Source organism: Somniosus microcephalus, chromosome 5, assembly GCF_052327205.1.
Source record: "Somniosus microcephalus isolate GS21.2 chromosome 5, FLI_Smic_1.0, whole genome shotgun sequence".
NCBI classification, from domain to species: Eukaryota; Metazoa; Chordata; class Chondrichthyes; order Squaliformes; family Somniosidae; genus Somniosus; species Somniosus microcephalus.
Window position 1 is genome coordinate 100,553,603 of NC_140991.1, and position 11,297 is coordinate 100,564,899.

Genomic DNA, 11,297 nt, shown 5'->3' on the forward strand with positions numbered 1-11,297 from the left:
AGCACTCTATCTTTCAATTTGGGTGGAATTACTACTCTGGATCCACACATCAAGGTTCCTCTGCACACTGACAGCTGTTCTCTTCTCGGCGAGAATGCTGGCAGCAGTGGTTCGCCATGTGCTGGCCATCCCTTCACCGTTAAATCATAGACCCAGGAGAGTGTCGGGTCATTTCGTGTTTCCTTTTCTATGTTTGCATTCGTCACAGGGAGACATTCGACTATGGTCGAGTGGAATATCTCCACTGGATCCACTGCAGTTGCTTCTTCCACCGTCGGCAACGGTAGGCGCGACAATCCATCAGTATTCCCATGCTGTTTAGTTCCTTTGTACTCAACGTCATATTGGTGTGCCCCTAGGAAAAGGGACCACCTCTGTAGCCGTTGTGCTGTCATTATCGGTACGCCCTTCTGAGGGTTGAAAATGGAGACAAGAGGTTGATGATCAGTTAGTAGAGTAAATTTCTGACCGTGCAGGTAATGATTGAGCTTCTTCACCCCCCACACCAGGCTGAGGGCCTCTCTGTCAATCTGGGCGTAGTTACGCTCGGCTGAAGTTAACGAGCGTGACGCAAAAGCTATCAGCCTCTCTGAACCATCAAGGAATTTATGTGACAGTACCGCTCCAATGCCGTAGGGAGACGCATCACACGCCAGTCTTATCGGTAGCGATGGGTTGTAGTGAGCCAATACTTCTCTTGAAGTGATTAGGTCCTTACTCTTCTGAAAGGCCCGCTTACATTCATCGCTCCATTTCCATGCTACTCCAGTTTGTAGTAGGGCATTCAGTGGGTGCAGGATTGTGGACAAATTCGGCAAAAACTTATGGTAGTAATTCACCAATCCGAGGAATGACCTCAGTTGCGACACATTTTCAGGCGCTGGAGCCTTAACTACCGCTTCAATTTTGTCAGGGGACTTATGTAACCCCTCTTCATCAATCACGTGGCCACAATACGATATCTGTTTCTTAAAAAACTCGCACTTGGGGCGATTGGCTTGTAGCCCATGTTCTCTTAGTCTAGTGAGCACCTGCTCTAGGTTGGCATGGTGTTCACTGTCATCTTCACCTGTCACTAGGATGTCGTCCAAGTAACACTGAGTCCCCAGAATCCCTTGCAGGACTTGTTCCATCGCTCTTTGCCATATCGCCGGAGCTGATGCTACTCCGAATACCAGTCGATTATACTGGTAAAGACCTTTGTGAGTGTTTATCGTGAGATACTTCCTAGAGGATTCTTCAACCTCCATCTGCAAATATGCTTGTGCTAGGTCAATTTTTGTAAAACACTTCCCTCCAGATAGTGAGGCGAAAATATCTTCTATCCTCGGAAGAGGATATTGTACTGTGTGAAGGACTGGGTTCACCGTCACCTTGAAGTCCCTGTGATGAAATATGCCATTCATCAGGCACTGTATTCCCTGTGTTTAGTTTAGTTTCAGTTTCATTTCCTTACCTGTATTGTATTGTGTGTAGGGCTCCGCCCATACCTGGCCCCTACTTAAGCAAGCCCCAGCGTGTCTCACAGCAGTACAGCAGATCTCTGGATGAGAGACACTTCTCCAATGTGTATTACTTTCTGAGTTAATAAAAGCCTTGCTTTGCTCCGTTAACGTCGAGTCTCGGATTCATTGAGGCACATCAATTTTATTAACTCAATTTTCAACGCAATGGACCAACTCTTGAAACCCGAACGTTTGGATTTGGACCCGCATGCTTCGGACGCATCGGCACGATTCGGACACTCGTTTAAGTGTATGGAATTCTTCCTGGACAATTCCGCAGCCATCGCAGGCGCTACGGATGCTGAGAGTATGAAACTCGGAATCCTGCGGAATTGGGTAAGCCACCGGGTTTAACCCCTCATCCAAGATGCCGACACGTACCCGACCGCCTGCGACATCCTAAAGGCGCATTACCAGCAGCCTACGAATGAGGTGTACGCTAGGCATCTGCTCGCTACTCGCACACAGCGACCTGGGGAATCGCTGGATGAGTTCCTAGTCACCCTGAAAACGCTTGGCAAAGACTGCAAGTGCCAAGATGTAAAAGCTGCAGTGTACACTGACGAGCTTGTTCGTGATGCCTTTATCGCAGGCCTCAGCTCCACTTACATCCGGCAGAGACTACTGGAAAAAATGGGATTGGACCTGAAACAGGCTGTGGACACAGCGCGATCCCTGGATGTGGCCCAGAGAAACTCGGACGCCTACTCTTCGGCCCGCGCCGCCCACGTCGCCACGTGTGCACCAAGGGCACCGCCATCTTGGAAGGCATCTTCCCCGCCCGGCAGCCCGACACCGTCGGGGCCCCGCTCTCCCCCCAGAAGCCCTACGACAGCCGCGACGCGTCGGGGCCCCAACTGCTACTTCTGCGGGCAGCCGAAGCACATCAGAAACCTGTGCCCGGTGAAAGGCACCACCTGCTTTAAGTGCGGTAAGAAGGGGCACTTCGGGAAGGTGTGCAGAGGGAACCCTGCTGGAAAACCCGCCACCGCCGCGTGTGCGCCGTGGGAGCGGCCATCTTGGACGCCATCTTGCCCGACCTCGTGGGGTCCGCCATCTTGTGAGCAGACAGCGTGGACACCATCTTGTCTCGATCAGGGCCCTACAGTGGCATCGGTCACAGTGGACCAGACCAGACCGCACCCGCTATCCAAATCAATGGTGGACATCGAGGTAAACGGGTGCGGGGTTAAATGTTTAATTGACAGTGGAAGCACGGAGAGTTTTATCCACCCTGAACTAGCACAACAACTCTCTCTAACGGTGGTCCCTGCTCGGGGCACCATCTCTATGGCTGATAAAACCCAGACATCGACCATTATGGGTTACTGCGCGGTACAATTGTCCGTTAACGGAACTGTATACGATAATTTTAAATTACTAATCATGAAGAATCTATGTGCGAGCGTGATCTTGGGCCTGGATTTCCAGTGCCACCACCAAAGCATCACGCTCAATTACGGTGGGTCCCAGCCGCCCCTCACAGTGTGCGGTCTGGCTACCCTGAAGGTAAAGCCGCCTTCGCTATTCGTGAACCTTACTCCCAACTGCCGGCCAATAGCGACCAAAAGCAAGAGGTACAGCTGGGAGGACAGGCGGTTTATCGTGACCGAGGTAGACAGGCTCCTGAAGGAGCGCATTATCGAACGCAGCAACAGCCCGTGGCGCGCCCAAGTGGTGGTGGTGAGGGGTAGCGAGAAGAAGCGGATGGTGATAGATTATAGCCAGACGGTTAATCTATACACCCAGCTAGACGCCTACCCGCTACCCCGCATACCCGAGATGGTGAACCAAATCGCCCAATACCGGGTGTTCTCCACCATCGACCTCAAGTCAGCGTACCACCAGCTCCCTATCAGACCAGAGGACCGCCCGTACACCGCCTTCGAGGCAAACGGACGCCTCTACCAATTTCTCAGAGTCCCCTTTAGGGTGACGAATGAGGTCTCGGTCTTCCAGAGGGAGATGGACCGCATTGTCGATGACCACCACTTGCAGGCAACCTTCCCCTACCTCGACAACGTCACCATCTGCGGTCACAACCAGCAAGATCACGACTCGAACCTCGAGAGGTTCCTGAAAACCGCGCAAAAACTCAACCTCAGTTACAACGAGGACAAGTGCGTTTTCAACACCACGCGCCTCTGCATACTAGGCAGCGTGGTGGAGAATGGGGAAATCGGACCAGACCCTGACCGATTGCGCCCCCTATGGGAGCTCCCCCTGCCCAACACTCCCAAAGCCCTGAAAAGGTGCCTGGGGTTATTTTCTTATTATGCCCAATGGGTCCCCAACTACTCCGACAAAGCCCGCCCCCTCTTGAAAGCATCCCCTTTTCTGCTCTCTGCTGAGGCCCACGCCGCCTTCAAAAGCATTAAGCGGGATATTGAGCAGGCCACGCTACAGGCAGTGGACGAGAACACTCCATTTCAAGTGGAAAGTGATGCGTCTGACTTTGCCTTGGCGGCCACCCTCAACCAGGCGGGGCGGCCCGTAGCTTTCTTCTCGAGGACCCTCCAAGGGCCCGAGATCAGACACTCCTCCGTGGAAAAGGAGGCCCAAGCCATCGTGGAGGCAGTGCGCCACTGGCGGCACTACCTAGCCGGCAAACGCTTCACCCTACTTACCGACCAGCAGTCGGTAGCGTTTATGTTCAATAATAAACAGAGGGGGAAGATTAAAAATGATAAGATTCTTAGGTGGCGGATCGAGCTCTCCACCTTCGAGTATGACATCATTTACCAGCCAGGGGCCCTTAACGAATCCCCCGACGCCCTCTCATGAGGGATGTGTGCCAGCGCCACCGGGGATCGGCTACAGACCCTCCACAACGACCTCTGCCACCCAGGGGTCACACGGCTGTTCCACTTCATAAAGTCCCGCAAATTACCCTACTCGATTGAGGAAGCTTGGTCTCTGACCAGGAACTACCGCAATTGCGCTGAGTGCAAGCCTCGGTTCTACCGCCCAGATAGAGCCCACTTAATCAAAGCTACACGGCCCTTTGAGCGACTCAGCTTAGATTTCAAGGGCCCCCTCCCGTCAGTCGACCGCAATGTTAACTTCCTGAACATTGTGGATGAATACTCCCGTTTCCCATTCGCCTTCCCCTGCCCAGACATGACCAGCGCCACGGTCATTAAATGCCTCAACAGCCTGTTCTGCCTGTTCGGTATGCCGAGCTACATCCATACGGATAGGGGGGCGTCCTTCATGAGTGAAGAGCTACGCCAGTACATGCTGTCCAGGGGGATCGCCACGAGCCGTACCACCAGCTACAACCCCCAGGGTAACGGCCAGGTGGGGCGAGAGAACGGGACAGTATGGAAAGCAGTCACTCTAGCTCTAAGGACCAAGGGCCTCCCTATCTCCCGCTGGCAGGAAGTCCTCCCAGATGTGCTCCATTCGATACGGTTGCTATTGTGTACTGCCACTAATGCCACGCCTCATGAACGAATGTTTGTCTTTCCCCGGAAATCCACCTCAGGCGTATCACTGCCGTCATTGCTCTCCACCCCAGGTCCGGCATTCGTGCGAAGGCATGTGAGGGGCCACAAGACGGACGCCCTCGTGGAGTCAGTGCACCGACTCCACGCCAACCCCCAATACGCGTATGTCCGGCACGCCGACGGAAGGGAGGACACCGTGTCCATAAAAGACGTCGCCCCAGCCGGTAACGACAACAACCATGACAACAACAGCAACAACGACCACAGCAACTCTTACCCACCCACTATCCTTTCACCACCCCCGGAAGAACATCGACCAACGGTGCCCCCACCAACTACCCCTTCAACAACCCTGGCGGCGCCCCCGGCAGAGACCCAGGAGGCCACCGGGGACACCCAGCCGACACCCGCGGCACCACAACAGCTATGTCAGTCACAGGGGACTATCAAACCCCTGAACAGACTAAATCTGTAGAAGGGGTGAATGTGATGAAATATGCCATTCATCAGGCACTGTATTCCCTGTGTTTAGTTTAGTTTCAGTTTCATTTCCTTACCTGTATTGTATTGTGTGTAGGGCTCCGCCCATACCTGGCCCCTACTTAAGCAAGCCCCAGCGTGTCTCACAGCAGTACAGCAGATCTCTGGATGAGAGACACTTCTCCAATGTGTATTACTTTCTGAGTTAATAAAAGCCTTGCTTTGCTCCATTAACGTCGAGTCTCGGATTCATTGAGGCACATCAGTCCCCACAGATGCGAACCTTCCTTGGCTCCTCAGACTTATTGTTTAACATTTTCTTCATGACAGGAATGATGGGTGTCGCCCACTCGCTCCAGTCTACCTTAGATAACACGCCTGCATTCTGCAGATTCTCCAGCTCTGCCTCGACGGCTGGGCGAATTGCATATGGTACTGGTCTTGCTTTGAAAAACTTGGGAATTGCATTCTCTTCTATTTTTATCGAGGCGGTTACGCCTTTCAGAGTTCCCAGTTCCTGTTGAAATACCTCTTTGGCATTAGCTAAGATTGTTGACAATCGTCCAGGAGTGACGTCGTCATCCTTTTTACCAGCCACCGTCAGTGCCTGAATGGAGTGCCAGTCTAAGCTTATCTTTCTGATCCATTCACGTCCCAATAACGGTGGTCCACCATCTTGCAGTATGTACAGATACAATTTCTGTATTTCCTTGCCGTTGTATTCGACAGGCACTCTTATTTTTCCTCTGGGGTATACTTTTTGCCCCATATACGTCTTCAAGACAATGGATGTCTCTTTCAAGGGTATGTGTGAGAATAGCCGCTCGTAGTCTCGTCGATTCATGACGGTCAGAGCTGATCCTGTATCCAATTCCATTTTGACTTGGGACCCTGCTATCGTGAGGGTGACCCAAATGGTTCGGTGATCCTCTTTTGCGATTACGTTGTGAAGTTTGAGACAGCTTAGTCTCTTGTTCCCGGATTCATTATCGCTCATCTGGTCTTCGGAACTACTGTCCGTCATCTTTTGTACTTTCCTGTACTGTTCCTTAGTAGCCTTTTTGTTGTCGTTATTCTTCTTCCCAGACCTGCAAACTCGTGCAATGTGTCCCATCTTTCCGCATTGCCTGCATATTTTGTCCTTGGACCAGCAGTCCTTCTGGTCATGGGTTGTTCTGCCGCAGCAATAACATTTTTCAAATCCCCGTGTCATTTCGTGGGTGCCATATTCCTGTGGCTTTTGCTGAATTTCCGCAGCTCCCCTTGTTGCTGCTTTGTACGATACTGCCATGCTGAAAGCCTTATCTAGCGTCAGCTCTTTCTCTGAGAGTAACCTCTTCTGGGTTCCTTCACTCAGGAGTCCACAGACAAATTTGTCCCGTAGGATATCTGCCAGTCCTGCTCCGAACTGGCAGTGCTTTGATAGCTTGCGTAGTTCCGTAAGATAATCAGCATTGCTCTCATCTTTATGCTGATTTCTCCTGTGGAATTTAAATCTTTCTGCTATCAGCAGCGGTGTAGGATTTAGGTGTTCCTGTAGGATATCAACAATTTCGTTAAAACTCTTCGCCTTCGGTTTGGCTGGAGTAATCAGGTTCCGCAATAGGCCGTACGTTCTTGCGCCCATTAAGTTGAGTAGTACCGATGCCTTTTTCTCATCGGCAACTTCGTTTGCCTCGCAATATACCTCGACTCTTTCCACATATGTGGTCCAGTCTTCTATTGCATTATCGAAGGCAGTGATATTGCCAGTCTTCGGCATCTTGGAAATCTAAGATGGCGCCTCCCGTGCTTTGCCTTCTTCCCCGATTTAACAAAATAAGAACATAAGAACATAAGAAATAGGAGCAGGAGTAGGTCAATTGGCCCCTCGAGCCTGCTCCGCCATTCAATAAGATCGTGGCTGATCTGATCCTAACCGCCAATCCACTATGACAGGACTATCTCCTGAATCTAACAGCATTAGACACACGAAAACAGGAGCAGGATCAGGCTACACGGCCCCTGGGCCCGCTCCGCTACCCACAGGGCCATGACCTATCCGAACCTAGACTCATGTCCAAATTCCTGCCCGCTCCCCGTAACCCTTAATTCCCCTTTCTACTAGGAAACTGTCTATTTCTGTTTTAAATTTATGTAATGATGTAGCTTCGACAGCTTTTTGGGGCAGCATATTCCATGGACCTACCACCCTCTGAGTGAAGTAGTTCCTCCTCATCTCAGTTTTGAAAGAGCAGCCCCTTATTCTAAGACTATGCCCCCTAGTTCTAGTTTCACCCATCATCTGGAACATCCTCCCTGCATCCACCCGATCCAACCCCTTCATAATCTTATATGTTTCAATAAGATCGCCTCTCATTCTTCTGAACTCCAATGAGTAGAGTCCCAATCTACTCAACCTCTCCTCATATGTCCATCCCCTCATCCCCGGGATTAATCGAGTGAACCTTCTTTGTACTGACTCGAGAGCAAGTATGTCCTTTCTTAAGTATGGACACCAAAACTGTATGCAGTATTCCAGGTGCGGTCTCACCAATACCTTGTACAACTGAAGCAATACCTCCCTATTTTTATATTCTATCCCCCTAGCAATGAAAGCCAACATTCCATTGGCCTTCTTAATCACTTGCTGCACCTGCATACTAACCTTTTGCATTTCGTGCACCAGGACCCCCAGATCCCTTTGTACTTCAGTACTTTCCAGTTTCTTGCCATTAAGATAATAACTTGCTCTACGATTTTTCCTGCCAAAGTGCATAACCTCACACTTTCCAGTATTGTATTCCATCTGCCAAATCTCTGCCCACTTACTTAGCCTGTCTATGTCCCCTTGCAGGTTTTTTATGTCCTCCTCACTCACTACTTTCCCTCCCATCTTAGTATCATCTGCAAACTTTGACGTGTTACACTTGGTCCCCTCCTCCAAATCGTTAATATAGATTGTAAAGAGTTGGGGACCCAGCACTGACCCCTGCGGAACACCACTGGTTACTGATTGCCAGTCTGAATATGAACCATTTATCCCAACTCTCTGCCTTCTGTTAGATAGCCAATCCTCTATCCATGCCAGAATATTACCCCCAATCCCGTGATTTTTTATCTTAAGCAATAATCTTTTGTGTGGCACCTTGTCAAATGCCTTTTGGAAGTCTAAATACACTACGTCCACTGGTTCACCTTTATCCACCCTATATGTTACTTCCTCAAAGAACTCCAGCAAATTTGTCAAACATGACTTCCCCTTCATAAAACCATGCTGACTTTGTCTTATTAAATTATGATTATCCAAATGTCCTGTTACTGTCTCCTTAATAATGGACTCCAAAATTTTACCTACCACAGTTTCCAGCCTTCTGTCTACTGCCCTTTTTAAATAAGGGTGTTACATTAGCAGTTTTCCAGTCTGCCGGGACCTTTGCTGAGTCCAGGGAGTTTTGGAAGATTATTACCAATGCATCCACAATCCCTACCGCCACTTCCCTCAAAACCCTGGGATGTAAGCCATCAGGTCCAGGTGGTTTATCCGCCTTGAGTCCCATTATTTTACCAAGTACTACTTCCTTAGTGATTTTAATCGTATTTAGCTCCTCCCCCCCTATAGCCCCCTGCTTGTCAAGTGTTGGGATATTCTTGGTGTCCTCTACTGTAAAGACTGATGTAAAATATTCATTCAGTGTTTTTGCCATCTCCATATTTCCCACCATTAATTTCCCGGTCTCATCCTCTAAGGGACCAACATTTACTTTAGCCACCCTTTTTCTTTTTATATAACTATAAAAACTCTTACTATCTGTCTTTATATTTTTTGCTAATTTACTTTCATAATGTATCTTCCCTTTCTTAATCAATCTTTTTGTTATTTTTTGCTGTCTTTTAAAGTTTTCCCAATCCTCTATCCTCCCACTAGATTTGGCTACCTTATATGCCCTTGTTTTTAGTCGAATACTATCCTTAATTTCTTTACTTAGCCACGGATGGCTGTCTTTTCTTTTACACCCTTTTTTTCTCAGTGGAATATACTTTTTTTGGAATTTGTAAAATAACTCCTTAAATGTACACCACTGATCATGTATCGTCTTATCCTTTAACCTATTTTCCCAATCCACTTTACTCAATTCCGCTCTCATACCTTCATAGTCTCCTTTATTCAAGCTTAGCACGCTTGTTTGAGATACAGCCTCCTCACCCTCTAACTGAATATGGAATTCAACCATGTTATGGTCACTCATTCCAAGGGGATCCTTTACTAGGACATTTTTAATTAATCCTGTCTCGTTACACAGGACCAGATCTAAGGTTGCTTGCCCCCTGGTTGGTTCAGTTACATACTGCTCAAGAAACCCATCCCTAATACACTCAATGAACTCATCCTCAAGGCAGCCCTGCCCAATTTGATTCGTCCAATTTATATGATAGTTAAAATCCCCCATAATTATAGATGTTCCCTTATTACAAGCCTCAACTATTTCCTGATTGATACTCCGTCCAACCGAGTTGCGACTGTTCGGAGGCCTATATACTACACCCACTAGTGTTTTTTTCCCCTTATTATTCCTTATCTCCACCCAAACTGTTTCATTATCCTGATCCTTTGACCCAATATCATTTCTCTGTATTACAGTGATTCCTTCCTTTATTATCATAGCCACCCCACCTCCCCTTCCTTCCTGCCTGTCCTTCCTGATTGTTAAATAACCTGGTATGTTTAATTCCCAGGCATTGTCACCCTGCAGCCATGTTTCTGTAATGGCCACAAGATCATACCCATATGTAGCTATTTGTGCCTTTAACTCATCTATTTTGTTACGAATGCTACGTGCATTCAGATAGAGAACTTTCAAATATGTTTTGTGACACTTAGTTCCTGCTATTGCCCTTTTTATTACTTTACCTTTTACTCCACACCTTCTACCCCTTCCTGACACGCTCTGGTTTTTAATTTCCCCACTGCTACCTAAGTCTATGACCTTCTCTGTTGTCGTTTGTATTATTTGCTCTCTGGGAACCTCCCCCCCACTAGTTAGTTTAAAGCCCTCTCTACAGCCCTAGTTATATGATCCGCCAGGACTCTAGTCCCAGCACTGGCCAAGTGAAGCCCGTCCCAACGGAACAGCTCCCTCCTGTCCCAGTACTGGTGCCAGTGTCCCAGGAAGCAAAACCCATTTCTCCCACACCAGTCTTTGAGCCACGCATTTAACTCTCTTATTTTATTTGTCCTAGCCAAATTCGCTCGTGGCTCAGGTAATAATCCAGAGATTATTACCCTTGTGGTTCTGCTTTTTAATTTGGCCCCTAGCTGCTCAAACTCCCTCAGCAGAACCTCCTTCCTTGTCCTATCTATGTCGTTGGTACCAACATGGACCACGACAACTGGATCCTCCCCCTCCCACTCCAAGTTTCTGTCCAGCCCAGAGGAGATGTCCTTAACCCTGGCACCGGGTAGGCAACACAGCCTACGGGACTCTCGCTCTTGGCTGCAGAGAACTCTATCTATCCCCCTAATAATACTATACCCTACCACTACAACATTTCTATTTACTCCCCCCTCTTGAATGGCCCCCCTCTCCACGGTGCTGTGGCCAGGTTGCTCATCCTCCCTGCAGCCCCTGCTTCCGTCTCCACAGGGAGTAAGAAGCTCGAACCTGTTGGACAAGAGCAAGGGCTGCGGCTCCTCCAACACTACCTTCTGGATCCCCGCACCTGCCTCACTCGTGGTCACACCGTCCAGTCCCTGACCATGGGCTACATCTGAATTAATTAACTTCATAGGTGTGACCACCTCCTGAAACACAGAGTCCAGGTACTTCTCCCCCTCCCTGATGTGTCGCAGTATCTGAAGCTCAGACTCCAGCTCATCAACACG